Source organism: Peromyscus eremicus, chromosome 15 (assembly GCF_949786415.1).
Source record: "Peromyscus eremicus chromosome 15, PerEre_H2_v1, whole genome shotgun sequence".
NCBI lineage: Eukaryota > Metazoa > Chordata > Mammalia > Rodentia > Cricetidae > Peromyscus > Peromyscus eremicus.
Genome location: NC_081431.1, coordinates 21,340,987 through 21,351,896, shown reverse-complemented (window position 1 = coordinate 21,351,896; position 10,910 = coordinate 21,340,987).

The window sequence follows — 10,910 nt, the reverse complement described above, 5'->3', positions numbered from 1 at the left end:
CACTTGTTGTCAAGGTTTATGGTATGTCTAATTTCTTTTTCATTGCTTGGCAAGCCATTCTCACATTTCTTTCTCTGTGTACTTTTCATAAATTTTGCAAACTTAACAATTAAACAATGTTGATAATAGGAGTGTATGGTAGTGGAAGATGCAGACAAAGGAGTAACTATCACTAATTTATAATTCTAAAACCAAGATGGAAACCTATTGCTGTAGAGCTTCTATATATATGTATGTATGTATGAATATATGTGTATATATATAATCCATATATCTATCCATCCATCCATACATCCATCCATCCATACATACATACATACATCTACCTTCTGTCTGTCTATCTATCTTCTATCTTTCTATCTGTCTAAATCTATATCAATAAAATATTTACATGGAGTTATTCTATAATATATAAACAATATTTCTACTAGACACCACAGGTTAACAAAAAGCTCACTGGTAGGAATGAATTTGCTTTCTTGAAGTTATTTTCCAGTCAGTTTTCATAGACCCCACAACAATAGCCTATGGACAATGCTCTTGGATACACTCCAGAACTTTATGGTAAGACTCTATTGCAGAAGACATCACATTCTTGAGTCACAGAACATGGGGAAATCAACTTGATACTCACCTGGAAGCCTCATCCCTACTGACTAGATTTTCCAATTCAGGGAAGTACTAGGCACAGTACTGGAGGAACAAAATAATCATTAACTTTACTTAGTTGTGGATGCCTGCAGGTAGAGTAACAACCTGTCTGGCAACACATGCTCAACAGTGCAAGAGTGGCATGAATGTTGTGGGGCTAATCATCCATTTCATGATTTGCTCTAAGGCCTGTATGAGTGGAAAGCCATACCTGACACCATTACTGAGACTGAAAACCTGTGAGTGGACTACTCATATTTCCTACTTGAGAACCTCCTAATTTTATGTTGCCAAATACAAGGAGAATTAAACTTATTATTATGTCCACAGGTCTTTCAATTCCAATCATAAAAATTTGCAAAATTTCAAACAGCCAACTCATGCAGGATCGCTTGGCTCGGCCTGGGAGGAGGGGACTGGACCTACCTGGACTGAGTCTACCAGGTTGATCTCAGTCTGTGGGGAAGGCTTTGCCCTGGAGGAGGTGGAAATGGGGGGTGGGCTGGGGAGAAGGTGAGGGGGCGGGAGGGGGGAGAACAAGGGAATCCGTGGCTGATATGTAGAACTGAATTGTATTGCAAAATAAAAATAAAAAAAAATTTAAAAAAATTGTCGAAGTATGGAAGAAAAAAAATTTGCAAAGAAACAATAACACAAATTAGAAAATTAGAAGCAACAAAAAACTGACACTCTGGAAATTCCCCAAATTCCCCAGTGGACCTAGCATCCTGTTTTGTACCTCACTAACATTTTATATACTTCCTTGATGGTCTTCAGAGAATGGAATGAGTCCAATATTCTAATTCAATGTATGCCATCTTAGTTTGGGAATTATACCTGTATGGACACCAGTTTGATTGGGTACTAAATTTCTAGGGCTGTCAATTGCTTCCCTTTTTTTGAGAAAAATTGAACATCATCCATGCTCAAAGAAAACCAAGGTGAATAGAATATTCACACAAAGACACATGACAGGAAGGTGAAGAATATTAAGAAAAAGACATACTCTGTAAACCATGAGACATTAAAAAATAGACCATCTCATATTCAAAAGGGAGATTAAAACTGATTCTCAATAGTAAAACTCCCTTCTTCAGAGCAGCATTCTAATTTCTATACAATACTGATCTCCAGATCCCACAGAAAACTAAAACAGAAAGCTTTTATTTGGGTTGGTACTTCTTAAAACACAACTATTTCAAATACAACCACCTATGTGATGACAGAGACTGTGTGTAATTTGATGGGTTCCATTTTTATGAGATTATTAATTTTGTTTTTGAAGTGTTGTTGCTTTTGAATTTAGACTAATTATCCCAACCTCAATAGAATTTCAAGTGTTAAATAACATAGTACACATGCATCAATGCCATCTATGCCCACTAGATTCTGGATATCAATATGTGTTCATCCTTACTGCTAAAAAGCTAAACACTTTAAATTTTCAGTCTCTTTAAAACAACCAAAATCTCTTCCTAATTTAAAAGCCTCTCAAAAATATCCAAAGTCTCTAAAATTCCAAAGTCTTTAAAAATTCAAAATATCCCAACAATGAGATCATACAAAATAAAAAAAAAAAATGAGTTACCTACCTTGTTATCCCAAAAGGGGAAAACTAAGTCATAAATACTTATAAAACAAAGTAAAATCAAAATTCAAGAGTGTGAAAGGCCGGGCGTTGGTGGCGCACGCCTTTAATCCCAGCACTCGGGAGGCAGAGCCAGGCGGACCTCTGTGAGTTCGAGGCCAGCCTGGGCTACCAAGTGAGTCCCAGGAAAGGCACAAAGCTACACAGAGAAACCCTGTCTCGAAAAACCAAAAAAAATAAATAAATAAAAAATAAAAATAAAAATAAAAAAAATAAAAAAAAAGTGTGAAAGATTCTCTGGTATAAGGGCCTTGGCATCTCTCTATCTCTTGCTCTCCCATTCAAGTACACATAGTGGTTCTGTTGTGCTTAAGCTACCTCCCTTGACACCTCCTGCTATTCTTGGTGTCATCCCATTGTACTCACATCTCAAAAATTCTGGGGTCCACATTGACCTGAGTTTTGTCTTCACCACAACCTTTCATAGCCTTTCACAGTGACAAGCCTCAGCTATTCCCTATGACCCCCTCAGGTCTCCAAAACCAGTACCAACTGGGTAAGTATTTCACATTACAGAGTTTGGTTGTCAGCACAAGGGACAGCCTTGTCCCCCTCCGGGCCATAGCTTCCACTTCTATGTGCTGACAGTGAGAAGACACTTCCCAGGTTATACCTCAACAAAGCCGGTCTCTTCTTAACCTCAGCCAATTTTTGAGTCTTTGCTGACCAGAATCACAGATTTGTAATTCAAAATACTGAGTGGCCTCAGTAGATTCTTTAAGTGACTTTCAATATTCCCTCTGAAATTTCCAAGCCAAGCCCTTATCATCTGCACTGCCCTCTGCATTATCATGTAAGTTACACAATAGTTCATTAATCTCTAAACACTCATTTGCTTTTATGTCCCAAAGTTACAAAGTTCTTTCATAATCCTTCCTAAAACACAGTTAGGTGTAACACAATATTATCCCACAAACCCAGTACCAGTTTCTGTCTTAGTTACAGGTTCTATTGCTGGGATAAAACACCACGACCAAAAACAACTTGGGAAGAAAGGGTTTATAAAATTTTACACTTCCACATCACGGTCCTTTATTGAAAGAAGTCAGAGCAGGAACTCAAGGCTGGAACCTCGAGCCTGAAACTGTAACAGAAGCCACTAGGAACAGTGATTTCTCGCTTGATTCTCATAGTTTGCTGAGCAGTTAGGACCACCTGTACATGAGTGGCACTGACCTCAATGAGTTACACACTGACATAAATCATTAATCAAGAATATGCACTGAACACTTTCCTATAGGCAATTTTGATGTAAGCATTTTCTCAACTCCGGTATTTCAATTTTATCTTGTGTCAAGTTGAAAAAAAGCAACCAGAATATCTCCTTAGAAAGAGAAAATAGTTTAAATGTTGGATTTTATATATCAATAATAGTGTATGTTATGTCTTAGTATTTTATGTTTCTTGATAGTACCATAATAAGTAGCAACATGGAATATATTTTGTTCCAAATGCGCAAATGCACATGCATCTTCTTCATATATATGTGAAATAGCACACTCATCTGTGAATTTCATGAAACTGACAATATTTCTATAGATACAGCAGAATATTTCTCAATTACTAAATTAACAAGGTATAAACATCTATAAAAAATTTAGAATGTTTGAGAAACATAAATGATACACCTAGAGAGATATCTTTACATATGGACTTGCCTGAAATCAATTTCTGAAATATTCTGTTCAAGTACACATTAAGAACTCTAAAAGGGGGCTGGAGAGATGGCTCAGTGGTTAAGAGCGCTAACTGCTCTTCCAGAGGTCCTGAGTTCAATTCCCAGCAACCACATGGTGGCTCACAGCCATCTGTAATGAGATCTGGTGCCCTCTTCTGGCCTGCACTCATACATGCTGTATACATAATAAATAAATCTTTAAAAAAAAAAAAGAAAGAAAGAAAGAAAGAAAGAAAGAAAGAAAGAACTCTAAAGGGTACATGGGAAGTCTTTAAAATATTCTGAAAGTAGCCAATAGAGATATATTTCTAATTAACTATCCCACAGTAACCTACATTTTCCTGAGAAAATTAAAAAACAAGTCAAGCAATCTAAAACTAAAGAAAACAAATAATGTTCAAGGTGACAGAAACTAACTCACTGTGGTTGAAATGTTGATGATATAAAAATAGTGATAAGTATGTTTGTAGATGAATAAAAATAGATGTACTTGAATAACTGTAGCTGTAGAGCTTTGTACTATGCATGACCATTGTTTCACATGCTGTACAATATCAGAATACTAGAGTGAATCTCCATGTCCTGATATATTTTCACCAAATACTATTTCACAGTAATTATTTGATGTCACTATCCTATTGTTTATCCAGTCATTCAACAAAGCCAACAAGTTCCTTCTTAGTCTCCAGCAAAGACAAAGAGAGCCTTCTCACTTTCTATATACTCATATTTATATAGAAAGCTATTTAATTATCTGCCATAATCAAAATGCACTTTTATTGACTCAGTCCCCAGTAAGGGTGGAATAAAGATGTCTGCCATCTCCCCTAATAAAGCATCAGAACCTAGCTGCTGTGGCTTCACTGCTCTGAGAATAACTGGCACCAGACCTGCTCTCTCCCTCTCCTCTGAAGAAGCAGTACTGATTTCCCCTGTGACCTTGTGGATTCCACAGAGCTCTCAACTCTACATAGCAGGCATAGGACTCACCTTCTTGGAGATTTCTTCAGCAGTGTCCAGATCTAGTTTGTCTGAAAGGAAAGGAATAGGGCTAATTTCATTTACGTTAGAAGAAAAATCCCTAGGAGATTGGACAGGGGTGTTGACATCTCTCAAATGCCAAGAACATGAAGTATTTTTAAAGATGGGAAGAATGACATTGGTCAGAGCCATTTCATGTCTCTTGAAGTTGAGCAATCTTGGATGCCTTGCACTCTCCTATTCCTGGGAGAGGAGGATTGCAAAAGTGAGGCCTCCTCCCAATGTTCTTAGCTTTCCATTTCCACAGCTAGCAAAATCAGATTGTCTCATAAGTGTATACTCTTCACTCACCATGAAAGTCAAAGGTGTGCTGTTCTCAGTTGTTTCTCTTACATTTCTTCATAGGTGGATGTTCCAAACTTCACCCTTCATGTCCAACAGCCTTATTTGTGGGTCACTGAGAATCACATTCCTCTGAATAAAGGTAACATCTGAATAGGCAAGTGTGAGCTACCCAGACACTTCTTCCTTTTCTCTACTCAGGGTAGAGGTAGCAGAAGGGAAAATTCAGCAGGTGTCTGTTGCCACCAAGAACTGAATATGTTTCCTGGGTAGAAGAAGATATTTACTTCAGTTACTTTCGGTTTAATAATTTACTAAAGCCTGCAAGGTTCATGGTGTCATTGTTTTTCTCTGCTAAGTAGTACACCATTGTGTATATATATCACATTAATCAGTTCTTCAATTAAGGGGCATCTAGGTTGTTTCCAGTTTCTGGCTATTACGAATAATGCTGCTATGAACATAGTTGAACATGTGTCTCTGTGGTATGATTGAGCATTGCTTGGGTATATACCCCAGAGTGGTATAACTGGGTCTTGAGGTAGATAGATTCCCAATTTTCTGAGAAACTGCCACACTGATTTGCAAAGTGGCTGTAAAAGTTTTCACTCCCACCAACAGTGGAGGAGTGTTCCCCTTGCTCCATATCCTATCCAACATAAGCTGTCTGCAGTGTTTTTGATCTTAACCATTCTGACAGGTGTAAGATGGTATTTCAGAGTTGTTTTGATTTGCATCTCCCTCATGACTAAAGATACTGAGCAATTCCTTAAATGATTTCGGCATTTAAGATTCTTCAGAGGGATTCAGTGAGCAAGTGCATCAAGATCATGATGGGAAATGTTCAGAGATACCAAACCAAACTTGTGAGAACTCATGAAACCTTGATTTATGGCTGTGGAGCCTGCATGAGACTGGGCCAGGCCCTCTGCATTGCAAGACATTTGTGTATCCTGATATGCTTCGGTAGGATCAGAATCCATCCCTGGTGCAAGAGTGGGCTTTCGGAGCCCACTACCTATGATGGGACACTTCTTGCAGTCTTGAGACAGGGGGAAGGGCTTGGATTTGCTTTAACTGGATGTGCCTCCCCATGGGAGGCCTTGCCTTCTTGTAGGAAGGAGTGGTGGGTGGGTTGGGAGGGGGAGGCTGGGTGCACAGGGGGAGGGAAGAGGGGGATCTTTGGTGTGTAAAAATGAATTTTAAAAATGTTCTTAATAAAAAATAGAGAAAAAAAGAGAATATACTAAAGAATTCTCTCAATCAATAATAGTTAATAGTTCTCCCAGGCACCCCTCCTCCAAAAATTCTGAGAAGAATTTCATCACACTTGCAAATCTAATGAATGATTAATTGGAATTAACTGCCCTCTGGACAAAGGCTAAACAGCGTTCATTTTGTGATTAAGTTAATGATTCCTTAGCATTTCTTCACTATGTATGGTATTTATGCATAAACCCAGCAGTTATAGTGGGCCTATGTAATAACACCATGGAAGCCTTGACAACTGTGGCAAAGCTCTTAGTTGTTAGTAACATCAGGGACCTGAGATATCCATTATCCTGGTGTTTTTCTGTCAAGGAGAGTGAGGAATCACTGATGTCTATGTAATTTGAGACACAGAACAAACATTGCCAGGCAGTTGATGGTGGTGAGTTCACCCCAGCTGATCTGGAAACAGAATCATGTTCTTGGAGTGTTTTCATCCAGTGTGTTAGGATCACATGCTTCACCTGGATGGGTACAGAGGCATAAGAGAAGGTTTTCAAAAGCTGATCTTTGTTAGCTCTTGTGCCCTCAGATTTTGACATAGAGAATGTAGCAGGCAGGCTGGTGCAGCTACAAATCATGCCCTCTCATGCGGCCATTTTCTTTCCAGTCTTGAGCATCAGGGCTCTATAGCTCTTGTGTAGACAGATCTATCCCATTCATACCCTTTGCCTTCCAACTCTTTCAACTCTTGAAGGCTTAGGAACTCAGCATTCACTTGGCCTGGAATTATAGCTTCATGGAGAGATTAGATTTTGGGAGTTTTCAGTCTTTGACAGCAGCCAGTGTTAACAATTCTAGGTTTAGGACACCTGAGAACCTTGGCTCCAAGAGCTCACCAGCCCTCAGGAAGTCTTCCTCTGCCCAGAACCTGCGGTCTCTCTCCTCTAGCTCCCTATGCCTTTGTTACCTAATCATCTTCTCCACTTCTGCCATCCTGCTGTTTCCGGTTGCAGCCACTGACTGTCCTTACACTGTTTATCTGCCCCTCAGGAAGGCTGCAGCCTGGCCAGGTTCATCTTGCCCTCTGATGTCTACATGTCACTGCTGCTCTGCCGCATGTGCCTTTGCTGTCATGCTGCCACTTCCCCGATTCCTTTTTTCCTTTCCCTTTTTGGTACTTATTGGCTTTTAAAAATAATATTTCATAAAGTAAAAGTTTTTTCCCTGCCCAACTCCTTCTGGATCCTCCCTATCTCCATGCCTGCTCAACATCATCAAAATGCTCTCTCTCTCTTCTGTCTTACTCTCTCTGTCTCTTTCTTTCTGTCTTTCTGTCTGTCTGTCTCTCTGTGTCACAGAAACACACACTTGAAAATGTATATTACAGAAAAACACACTGATAAAAAGATAGCATGGTCAATATTTGGTGTTTGTCAAACTGGATGTCTGCATGGAGAAGAATGCAAGTAGAAATATACTTATCATCCTGCAAAAAATTCAACCCCAAATGAATCAAAGACCTCAGCATAAATCCAGATTTCTTTCTCATGCTGTTTATTATTTTAAGGTTGCTGGGGTTTTTTGTTCATTTTGTAAAGTCCTACCTTGATGAGTATATTTATGAGCTCCAAAACTTTCCTGATAGAATATTTAGGATCTTTTATTTTTAAAACCATATCATCTATAATAAGGATAATTTTACTTCTTTCCTTTCTACTTGTGTCCTTTTAATTTCCTTCAGTTGTCATATTGCTCTAGATGAGACTTGATGTACTATATTTGAATAGGTAGGGAGAGAGTAGACATCCTTGTCTTGTTATTAAATTAAGTGGGAATGCTTTGAGTTTCTGTCCTTTTATTTGATGTTGGCTATTGGCTTGCTACAAATTGTCCTATTATTCTGTGATATCTCTTGTTTCCTTGTCTTTCCAGACCTTCTCTCATGAAGGGATGTTGGATTTTGTCCAAGGCCTTTTCTGAATATAATGAAATGATAAGGTGATTTTTATCTTTTAGTTTGTTCAAGTGGTGAAATATGTCTATTGATTTACATATGTTAAGTCATTCATATATCTCTGGGTTGAGGTCACTTGACCTTGGTCAATAATCTTTTTTATTTTTTTTGAGCATGTTTCCAAGTATTATATTGAGAATTTTTTAACTGTGTTCATAAAATTTTTTGGTCAATAAATTTCTTTTCCCATTGACTCTTTATGTGATCTTGATATTTATGTAACAACAGATTCATGAAACAGATTAAGAGATGTTCTTTGATTTTCTACTTTGCAGAATTATTTGAGGAGCATTAATGGTAGCTTTTCTTTGGAGATCTGGTAGTAGTCTGTACTGATATGACCCTGGGATTATTGGGGGTTGGGAGTTTTTTAAATACTGTGTCTATTTTACTAGGGGTTATTGATCTATTTATATTGTTTTTTAAATCTTGATTTAAATTTGGAAGTTCATATATATCAAAGAATTCATCCATTTCTTTAGTTTTTCAAGTTGGGTGGAACACAGACTTTTAAAGTACTTTCTTATGATTCTTTGAATTTCATCAGTATCTGTTGTAATTCTTGCCTTAACAGCTCTAATTTAATTAATTTCTGTCCACCCTCTAGTTTTCTTAGGTTAATTTGGCTAAAGGTTTTTCAGTCTCTTTGATTTTTCTCAAAGAACTAACTCTTTGTTTTAATGATGTTCTTGTAATGTTTTTTTCCCCTTCTATTTCATTGAGTTCAGCCCTGGGTTTTATTATTTCTTTCTGTCTACCCACTTTGAGTATTTATTCTCAATTGTTTTGCTGGAGCTTTCAAATATATTATTAAATTATTAATATGATACCTTTCCAGTTTTTTGACATAGATACTTAGTACTACGAACTCGGCTTATAGAATTGCATTCATTGTTTCCAATAGATTTTGTTAAGTTGTATTTTTATTTTAATTCTATTCTAAAAAGTGTTTAATTTCCTTCTTGATTTCTGTTTTGACCCAGTTTTCTTTCATTAGATAGTTGTTTATCTTCCATTAGTTTGTGTACTTCCTGTTGTTTTTATTGTTGATATCTAGATTTAATCAATGGTGGTCAGATTAGATGATGGGAGTTCCTTCAATTTTCCTGTTTGGTAAGACTTGCTTTGTATCCAATATGTGGCAAATTGTAGAGAAAGTTCCATGGACTTCTGAGAAAAAAGTATATTTATTTTTTGGTTGTGGTTGAAATGTTCTGTACTTATTTGTTAGGTACATTTGATTTAGAAGGTTATTTTTCTCCACAGTTTATCTGTTATTTTCTTGTCTAGATGACCCATATTTTGATTAGAGTGGCATACTGAAGTCACCCACTATCACAATGTTAAGCTGAATATATGATATTTTAGCTGAAGTAGTGTTTCTTTTATGAAATTGAATATCCTTGTGCCTGGTGCATAAATGTTAAGAATACTTTTTTGTTGCTTTGTTTTCCTTTAAAGATTATGCAGTGCCCTTTTCTTTTACTTCTGATTAGTTTTGGCTCAAAGTCTGTTTTTATCAAATATTAAAATAGTTACCATGTTCTGCTTGCTACTTGGTTCAATTTACTTAGAATGCTTTTTTCCATATTCTACCCTAAAATGATGTCTGTCTTTGGTGTGGAGTATGGTTCTTGAATGCAGCAGAAAGATAGATCCTGATTTCTAATCTAATCTGTTAGTCTGTGTCTTTTTATTAGAGGAATAGAGGCCATTAATGTTGAAATCATTGTTGAAAAGTATTTATTAATTCTGTTATTTTGTTAGAATGGATTTCCCCAATTTTGATGAACTGTTCTAGGATTATTTATTCCTTGTGTCCTCTTTGGCGTATTGACTCTTCATATTGAAGTTTTTCTTGTAGTGTCTTCTATGGAGCTGAACTAGTATAGAGAAATTGTTAAAATGAGTTTTTATCATGAAATGCTTTCTTCTCTGTAGATTGTGATTGATATTTTTGCTGGGTATAGTAGTCTAGGATGACATCTGTGGTCTTTAAGTTTTAGAACATTTGCCCAGACCCCTTTTTTCAGAGTTTCCTTTGGAAAGTCAGGTTTATTCTAATAGATCTGCCTTTATAAGTGACTTGGTCTTTTTACCTTGCAGCTTTTAATAGCCTTTCTGTCTTCTGTATATTTAATGTTTGAATTATTATATCTCACAGAGAGTTTCTTTTCTTGTCCTATTTACTTCATGTTCTGCATGCTTATGTACCCTGATAAGCATCTCTTTCCTTACAGCAGCAATTTAGCTATGCCTTTGTTATAATATTTCCTTTGTCTTTGACCTGGGTTTTTTCTTCATCCTCTGCATCTCCTATTCATATGAATTTTCTTTGCCATAGTATCCCAGATTTCTTAGCTGTTTTGTGCCTGTATTCCTTT